This window comes from Elephantulus edwardii, unplaced genomic scaffold (assembly GCF_000299155.1).
Source record: "Elephantulus edwardii isolate Elephantulus edwardi_28Jun2011 unplaced genomic scaffold, EleEdw1.0 scaffold00151, whole genome shotgun sequence".
In the NCBI taxonomy this organism is placed as follows: domain Eukaryota; kingdom Metazoa; phylum Chordata; class Mammalia; order Macroscelidea; family Macroscelididae; genus Elephantulus; species Elephantulus edwardii.
The window spans coordinates 6,622,171-6,631,942 of NW_006399901.1; the positions used below are offsets into that span (position 1 = coordinate 6,622,171).

At 40.4% G+C, this 9,772-nt stretch overlaps 2 pseudogenes; both read right to left on the reverse strand.

Moving 5' to 3' along the window:
• LOC102876377 overlaps nt 1–971 on the reverse strand; it is a 17,238-nt pseudogene extending 16,267 nt beyond the window's left edge.
• Nucleotides 972–7,939: 6,968 nt separating this feature from the next.
• LOC102876778 lies at nt 7,940–9,249 on the reverse strand (annotated as a pseudogene).
• Between the last annotated feature and the right edge of the window lie 523 nt (nt 9,250–9,772).

Sequence of the window (9,772 nt, forward strand, 5' to 3'; positions counted from 1 at the left end):
TAATAACATTTTTTTAAATTTTTTATTATTTTTGTGTGCGTGTACCGTCAAATCAGATCTGACTGGTACAGGAGGAGATTGTCCCTCCTTCCCCAGCAGAGCATCTGGTGGATTCGAACCGTTTGCCTCTGGGATTGTAGTTGCAGCTCCTTGCCACTAGGCCACCAGAGCTCCCCTTGAAATAATAAAAAATTAAAAAAAAAAACCAACAGAAAAAGGATGTGGAATTTTCATTATCAGGGCATATTGTTTGGCAGGATCTCATTTATAAATGGTAGTTCTCTGTCCTGCATTTTTGGCCTTGCCTTCTCTTGAGCTGACAAGAACATGCTTCAGATTCAACCTTTTTATGGTCTTTCTGCTGGTCTGTGGGATTTTGGACAGTGGGTCTTTTCCTCCATGTTGCTTCAACTGGTGTAACAGCATACCTTCTATTGGTGTGCACTTCACCCTGTCCGTTGTGTGTTCTGGTTTCCAGGTTTGAACCAAGCGAAGGGGAGCCTCAGCACAAAGGTGAGCTGCTTTAATGACATCTGTTTCTGCCCTATTACTGGGGTTCCCTCAGCTGCATCAGCCCCAGAAGTGTGAGCCACATTAGCAATGAAGCAATCCACATGGATGCCAAGGTCAATTTTCACTAAATCACCTCCCTTAAGAATGAAAAGCCTGGTCGCGCTCCAAAGGGGAAGAGTGACATATACAGTTACTGAAATGCTGGTGAGCAATAGCTCTCTTCACTGCCTTTTCTTTCTTGAAGATTTTTCCTGTCTCTTCTGTAATCACTTTTCTCACACAGGCTCAGTACCGACACACCTGAACTAGAAGTTTCCACCAAAGACCGAAGGACCTGGTTGGTGATGTTGTTCCTCATCTTGGTTCCTCATCTTAGTTATGACCAAGTCCTTGGTGATAATCTGCTTCTGCTGCTCATACCGGATCCTGGCCAGACATCTTACCACCACCATCTCCATCACCCTCTATCACCCTCCACCACCACCACCACCACCACCACCACCACAGTTTCCTTTGCCCTGCAGGTGAGAGCAAGAGGGTGGTAGCACCATGCCTCGGCAACTTATGACACCAGACTTCTTTATTTGATTCAGCTCCTCTGTCATTTCCAGAGTGTCTGCTTCTGCTAGGCAATCTGTGTTCCGTGATACTTGCAATGCTGTTGCTGTTGATTTTAGTCACAGCCGAGTCAGAGCTGACTCATAGCTGATGCTCCAGTGTGTATTCAGAGGCTGTAAAATGTATGTAAGATTGCCCATCCTTCTCCCACTGAAGGAGCTGCTGGTGGATTCAAACTGTATGACTTTGGGTTAGCAGCACAACTCCTACCACTAGGCCACCAGAGCTGCCTCCTGCAATGCTAACAGTCACAAATCATGCACTGATTGTAAGTGCCTCAGATAAAGAGAAAAGCATAGCTTCTGGTGTAGGACAGACAGACTTGGAATCAAACCCAAGCTCTACCACTTCTAGGTGGTTGATCTGGGGCAAGTAATATGGTCACTCAGAGCCTCAGTTCCTTAATCTGTAAAGGAATAAATATCATAATAAGAATAATAAGGACCTCTGGTAGCCCACTGGTAAAAAGTTATGAGTCAATCCCAAAGATGCACAGTTCAAATCCATCAGCTGCTTCTCAGGAAAAAGATGGGCAATCTCCTTCCATGCAATTAACTGCCTCTGAAAACCCACTGGAGGGTCAGGTATGGGTTGGTGCTGACATGATAATACACAACAACAACAACATGAATTTACTTGGAGTATGGTTGAACACAAGACATAAACTCCACAAAGATGGTGAAGATGAGGAAGTTGGTGATTATAGAAATGCCCTCTTCCGCTCTTCCTACCTTGACAGGCAACCCAGGCCAACTTGTCAAGTGACCTGAATTACTATCCTTAAGTCTGCCATCAAATTGTTCTAAGTGCCTATTTCTTTTGGTGCAGTTTCCCCATCTGTTAGATGAGCAAAATTGGCAAGATTGTTTAAGATTATTTCTGAGAAAACAAAACAAAAGATTATTTCTGAGAACCATCCCATTGTCTGATCTCATTAGTGGCCTTGAGGGCTGTGTCTAAAATCCCTGTGGCCTGAGCAGCTGGCTCTTTATTCCAAGGAGGGTGGAGTTGAGAAATGCCTAGGGGAAGAAAGACAGAGTGATGAGGTTTTTCTCAAGGAAGAAACATTCCTGGGTTCATGAGAATAGTCTGGGAACATTCCAGGAGTTTGCTCAGCAGGGATTGGGTGTAATTTTAAAGAATTGGCCACAGCACATTGTCTAGGTTCTAGAACACATCTCTCCAATGAAGTCAGGAATCCTACAGGTCACCCCCCAACCCCTAGCTTCAGGTCAGGTTATTTTTTTAATTTTTTCTTAATTTATTATTAATTTCAATGAAAATTTACAGAGACTTTGGATTTCCATTCATTTGTTGTTGCACTTTTCTCCCCTCCCAATCCTCTCCCCCAGTACACTACCCTCTTGGAAAAGCAAAAGAAAAAATATTTTATTGTTTTACAAACCCTCCCCCAGGTCCATTCCACTATGCAGCCTTCGCTCTGGAGTCCTGTCACGACAAAAATACCTAATCACATATCCCTTTTAAACAGTTGTCTCCCTCATCTGTTTCAATGCAGTATACATTATTATCTTTCTCAGTCTCCCCCCTACCCCGATGTCAGTCTTGTTTTGCAACAGTGACATGCAATATTTGTCCTTTTGTGACCAAGATACTTCACTTAGCATAATGTCTTCCAGGGTCACCCATTTTGAATAATACTGCACAAATTCCTTGTTTTTCAATGCAGCGTAGTATTCCATTGTGTGAATATACCACAGCTTCTCTATCCATTTGTTTGCTGATGGGCACTTAGGTTGTTTCCAACTCCTTACTACTGTGAACAAAGCCGCAATAAACATGGGTGTGCATGCAGGTCAGGTTACTTAAGGTAGAGTCCCAGTGGTCTTAATTCCTTCCCTCCATTCACTACATATTTTCCTGGGACTGGTTAACTGGTGATTTCTGCTGCCGTAAGCCAATCAGCTCCTTTTTTTCAAAATAACAAGAAATAAAACCAGCCCTACTGAGGCAGGGACTTCCTGGAGGCAAATGGTTAATGAGCTACTTGTTGTTGTTACTGTGCATGTCCAGTTGAACATGACTCATAGCAACCCAGTGAACAACATACCTGAACCCTGGCCTGTTCTGTGCCATTCTCATCATCTCTGACATACTTGAGCCCATTGCTGCAATCACTGTGTCAATCCATCTAAGAGAAGGTCTTCCTCTCTTTTGCCATCCCTCCACCTTTCCAAGCATAATGTCCCTTAAGGAATAGAGTCTTCTAGCAATATACCCAAAGTATGTGAGCATTATCACTTTTGTTTCCAAGGAGCATTCTGGCTGCTCCTTCTCCAAGACATATCTGTTTGTTCTTTTGGCAGTTCATGGGATATTGAGTACTCTTCACCAACACCACAACTCAAAGGCATCAATTTTTCTTCTGCCATCCTTATTCATTGTCTAGATCTCAGATACAAAGCAAATTATTGAAAAGATCATGTTCTGAACCAGGCACACCTTAGATCTCAAACTAACATAATTGCTACTCAGTAATTTGGAGAGGTCCTTGACTGTAGACTTTACCAGTGCAATATGTCTCTTGATATCCTGACTGCTGATACCAAATGCATTGCTTGCAGATCCAAGTAAGATGAAGCCATTGACAATGTCATTCTATCATGATGTCACCTATGAGTCTAGTGATGAGAATTTTTTTCCTTGACATTGAAATGGAATCCATTAAGAAGGCCAAAATGTTTGATCTTCTATAGCAAGTGTTGTTCTTTTTTTTTTTTTAATTTTAAGGAATTTTAAGGAATGTTTCCAGAGACTTTGGATTTCCATTCATACATTATTGCACACTTTACTCCCTCTCATCCCCTTCCCCCAGTTCACTTTTCTCTTTGAAGAAAAAAAAATTCTTTCATTGTTATACGATCCTCCCCTACCAAGTTCACTTTACTATGCTGCTCTTATATTCTGGACGCTTGTCATGAAAATCATACCTAATCATATATTTCTTTTAAACAACTCTCTCCCTCATCTGTTTTGATGCCATATACATTATTTATCCCCTCTTTTCCTAAGTTTTCCCCAATCCAATGTCAGTCCCATTTTACAACAGTGCCACTATGCAATATTTGTCCTTTTGTGACTGAGATATTTCACTCAGCATAATGTCCTCCAGAGTCACCCATTTTGTATATTTCATGAGTTCCTCATTTTTCAGTGCAACATAGTATTCCATTGTGAATATATCACAGTTTATCCATTCATTTGTTGATGGGCACTTGGGTTGCTTCCAACTCTTCGCTATTGTGAACAAAGCAGCAATAAACATGGGTATGCATATATCTGCTTGGGTGGCAGTTATGGTTCCATTAGGGTATATTCCCGGTAGTGGAATTGCTGGATCAAATGGTATTTCTATTTCCAAATCTTTGAGAAAGTGCTATACTGTCTTCCATAGTGGTTGCACCATTTTACGCTTCCACCAACAGTGAATAAGGGTTCCAGTTTCTCCACAACCTCACCAGCACTTGTTGTTTGCTGCTCTGTTGAATTTTGCTATTCTTACTGGTGTGAGATGATATCTCATAGTTGTTTTGATTTGTATCTCTCTAGGGATTTTGATCACTTCCTCATATGTTTGTTCACCATCTAATTGTCTTCTTTGGTCAATTGTCTGTTCATATCTTGTGCCCATTTTGCAACTGGATTGTTTATCTTGTTGTGGTGCTCAAGTATTCTATACATTCTAGATATAAGTCTCTTATCAGACATGTTATTACCAAGTATTTTTTCCCCCATTCTGTGGCTTCCCTTTTTACCCTGTTGGAGAAGTTTTTGAATGTGCATAAGGGATTTGATTCTTAGAAGGTACCATTCATCTATTTTATCCCCTCCTGGTTGTAGATTTTTTTCAGGATGATTGGAAGACTGTTCATGTTTTGGATTATGGCCTTTAGAGTTCCTCCAAGCTTTTCTCTAATGAAGTTTATAGTTCTTGATTTTAGTCCTAGTTCCTTGATGCACTTTGAGTTGAATTTTGTGTATGGTGTGAGGTGTGGATCTTGCTTGAGTTTTCTACAGATAGTTTTTTTTGCCAATACCATTTATTAAAAAGGCTCTTTCCTCACTTAACTGATTTACTCTCCTATCAAAAATCAGCTGACCATAGGTAGATGGACTGATTTCTGGGTTCTCAATTCTATTCCATTGATCTATATATCTGTCATTGTACCACTCACTACCAGGCTGTCTTGACCACCATGGCAGTGTAGTAGGATTTGAAATCAGGGAGCTTTCTACCTTGTTTCTCTTTTTAAGGATTGCTTTGTTTCTTTGGGGCCTCTTTCTACTCCAAATGATATTGGAATATCTTTTCCACCTCATTGAAGAATGGAATTGGTATTTGTATTGGGATTGCATTGAACTGCACGTTCAAATTGCCTTTGGTCGTATTGTCATTTTCACAATATTGAGTCTTCCTATCCATGAGCAAGGGATATTCTTCCACTTCTCCAGGTCTCTTTTTGTTTCTTGTAGTAATGTTTTGTAATTGTCTTTGAATAGGTACTTTGTGCTTCTGGTTAGGTTTACTCCCAAGTATTTAATCTTGTGATTAGCTATTGTGAAGGGTATTGTTTTTCTTAGCTCCAGTTCTGTATTCTCTTTGTCACTGTAGAGAAATCCAATTGATTTTTGTATGTTGTTGGTCTTGTATCCTGTCACTTTGCTGAATTGATCAAATATGCCCAGTAGTTTTCTTGCTGAGTCTTTAGGGTTTTCTAAGTATACTATCATATCATCTGCGTAGAGAGATAATTTTACCTCCATTTTGCCAATTTGAATACCTCTTATTCCCTTCTTTTGCCTTATTTGCTAAGACTTCCAATACAATACTGAATAGGAGAGGTGATAGTGGGCATCCTTGCCTAGTTCCTGTTCTCAAAGGGAATGCCTTTAATCTCTCTCCATTGAGAACAATGTTGGCTCTCTGGTTTGTGTAAATACTTTTTATTATGTTGAGGAAGTGCCCTGTAATCCTATTTTGTTGAGTGTTTTAATCAGGAAAGGATGTTGGATTTTGTCAAAGGCCTTTTCTGCATCAATTGATAGGATCACGTGGTTCTTGTTCTTTGCTTTGTTAATGTGATGAATTACACTGATTGTTTTCCAACCATCCTAGCATACCTGTTATGAGTTCCACTTGGTCATAGTGAATTATTATTATTTTTTTTAATGTACTGTTGGATTCTATTGGCCAGGATTTTATTCAGTATTTTTGCATCTGTTTTCATGATAGATTTTGGCCTTTCGTTTTCTATTTTGCCTTTCCTGGCTTTGGTATCAAGGATACATTCGCTTCATAGAATGAGTCTGGGAGAATTCCATCTTTTTCTATTTTCTGAAATAGTTTATGTAGAATTGGTGACAGTTCTTCTCTGAATGTTTGGTAAAATTCATTTGTAAAACCCTCTGGTCCAGGACTTTTTTTGGCTGGAAGTCTGTTTATTACCTTTTCAATTTCTTCTTTCGTAATGGGTCTGTTCAGGTGTTCAATTTCAGTTGGTGACAGTTTAGGTAGGTTGTGAATTTCTAAGTATTTGTCCATTTCCTCTAGGTTTTCATATTTATTTGAGTGTTGTTTTTCATAATATTTCAGTGTTAGCCTTTTTATTTTAGTTCTGTTGTGATGTTGCCCATTTCACCTTTTATTTGTAGTGTGTCTTTTTCTTCTTTTCCTTTGTTAGCTTTGCTAGTGGTTTGTCAATTTTATTGACCTTTTCAAAGAAAAAACTCCTACTTTTGTTGATGGTTTCAATTGTTTTTCTGTTTTCCATTTCATTTGTTTCTGCTTTAATTTTTATAATTTCAGGAAGTTTTTTAGAGGGTGTTGGGTTTTCTTGCTCTTCTTTTTCCAATTTGTTGGAGATGTTTGGTTAGAGAATAATTTTTTCCTGCCTTTTGAGGTGTTAGCTTATTGCTATAAATTGACCTCTGATTACTGCTTTGGCTGTTTCCCAGATTGTCATTTGTTTCAAGAAAATTTTCAATTTCATTTTTTTAATTCTTCTAGTACCCACTCATGTTCAAACAAGGTGTTATTCAACTTCCAAATGTATGGTTTTTTTATCCTTTATCCTCCAGTTAATGATTTCTAATATGTTGCACTGTAGTCTGAGAAGATGCTCTGTATTATTTCTATGTTTCTGTATTATTTCTATGTTTAATAAATTTAATATTGTGCTTGCTTTGTGGCCCAAGATGTGATCTATTCTCAAGATTGTTCCATGCACGTTGGAAAAGAAGGTATACTGTGCTTTTTTTTGGTGCATTAGCCTATAAAGGTCTATGAGATCAAGTTGGTTTATTGTGTGATTTAATTCTTCAGTATCTCTGTTGAGTTTTTTTCTGGTAGTTCTGTCTTTTCTTGTGAGTGGTGTATTGAAGTCTCCAACTACTATAGTAGTATTGTCTATTTTCTTTTTCAGTTTTGTTAATGTTTGTTTTATATTTTGTAGGTCTATCATTTGGTGCATAGATATTTATTATTGCTATGTCCTCATGTTCTTTTTAAGTACTATGTAGTGATTTTCCTTGTCCTTTGTGATGAATTTTGCAGTGAAATTTATCTTATCAGAGATTAATATCACTATATCACTACTGCTTTTTTCTGGTTTCCATTTGCTTGTTGTATTTTTTCCCATCCATTTCTTTTTTTTTAAATTTTTTTAAATTAATTTTTTGGGTTTGTTTTTTTTGTTTGTTTTTTCAATGTTTCCTTTCAAAGTTTTCTTTAGTGACCCCTATTTTCCCCGAAGGGTGGGTGCAGGCAGCGAAGTGACAAACCGTTGGCTCACTTGAAGATCTTGCCCTGGTTGAAGGCCTTGCCCACATGTTGAAAGGCCCCCTCCCAGCAGAAGTACTCTCGAACCAGCGTCTGGGCCTCCTCACTGCTAGGATCCAGTTTCCACCACGTGGAGGACTGTAGTCCACCTGCCAATCTGGACTCAGTGAGAAGGCAAGCTCTTGACCTCTGAAAACCCACACTCCAGAAATGCTATTGTGGTTCCAAAGAGGATGACACTGGCAAAGGTGTTCTTCCAAAGCTTATCCAATCGTTGGAACATTCCAGTGATGAGGCTGTAGCTCATGAAGGTCTGGGTGAGCTCCTCGGAGAAATGGTAATTGGCATACCACAAGGACCAGCCGTCCTTATCAAAATGCTCCGCAAAATGGGGCAGGGCCACAGCCGGTGTGTCCTCATTGGAGTAGTTGCACTTAAACTCGTCCAACATGAAGGTACTTTTGGGCAGGTGAGCAAAGGGGTCCTTGGCCTTTGGCTCGGCAGGGAGTGCCTGCTCACCTTGGTCCATCTCCTCCTTAGGAGCAGCAGCAGCTGCTGCGGCCTTTTTATCTTCCTTCTGCTCAGCCTGGGCCTTCTGCTTCTCCTCCCGAGGTCCTGTCTCTTTCTGTGGGACATCTTTTTTAGGCTGGCTTTCTGCAAACTTTTTAGCATGGGTCCGGGCCATCTTCTCACAGAGCTTCACCTCCCCCAGGACCGCCCGGAACGGAGGCTGGTTAATGCAGGTGAGGAACCAGCTGTTGGTATTAAGGAAAGCCTGGAGTAAAGAGGCTCTAGCACCTGTTTGTAGAGCCTCAACAGGGTACAGAAAACTGTGATGTCAGCCACGGTCACACATTCACCTACCAGGAAAGTCCTCGTCTTCAAGTGAAGGTCAAGGAAGCGCAGAATTTGCCTCACCTCCTCCTTAGCATTCTCTGTACCCTGCTTGATGTGGTGCATAATGCCCAAGGTGGGAAACACCCAAGTGCTGGCTGGGGAACTATGTCGCTGTTGGCAAAGCTCAGGCACTGCACCACCTGGGCTGCTGCCTCTGGGGTACTTCCCTGCAGCTCATCATTGCTCACGTAATAGGCAACGGCATTGCTCTCAAACGCACAGAATCCATCGTCACCCTCAAAAGCTGGAACCTTGCCGGCTGGAAACTTGCAGAGAAATTCAGGGGTGCGGTTGGTTTGGCTGAAATGGAAGTGGGATGGTGCAGAGAGCAAGCGAACTTGGGCCCCGCTGTACTGAGCAGCGATGAGGGCCTTTAAGGACCTCCAGTTTTCGGGGTATGTGTACAGAGTCCCAGCTGCCATGGTGATTACGCAGAGAAAAAGCTATTAATTTTTTTTAATGCAACATAAATATTTTTTCAGCATAGTCTTTCTATTAAATTTCCCCCCATTCATTCTTCATTGCACATTTTCCTCCCTGCCCACCCCTGCCCCAAGTTTGTTTTTCTCTTTGAAAAAAAGAAATATTTCTTTGTTATAGAATCCCCCCTCCCCTGAGTTCACAGTCCACTTTAATATGCATTTCTTTTTTTGAAATCTTGTCATGAAAATAATACCTAATCCTTTATTCCTTTTAAACAGTTCTCTCCCTCATCTGTTTCAATACAGTATACATTATTTATCCCCTTATCTTAGGTCCCCCCAATCCTAATGTCAGTCCCGTTTTACAACAGTGACACTATGCAGTATTTGTCCTTTTGTGACTGTGACATTTCACTCAGTATAATATCCGCCAGGGTCACCCATTTTGAATAATATTGCATGAGTTCCTTGTTTTTCAATGAAGTGTAGTATTCCATTGTGTGAATATACCACAGCTTCTCTA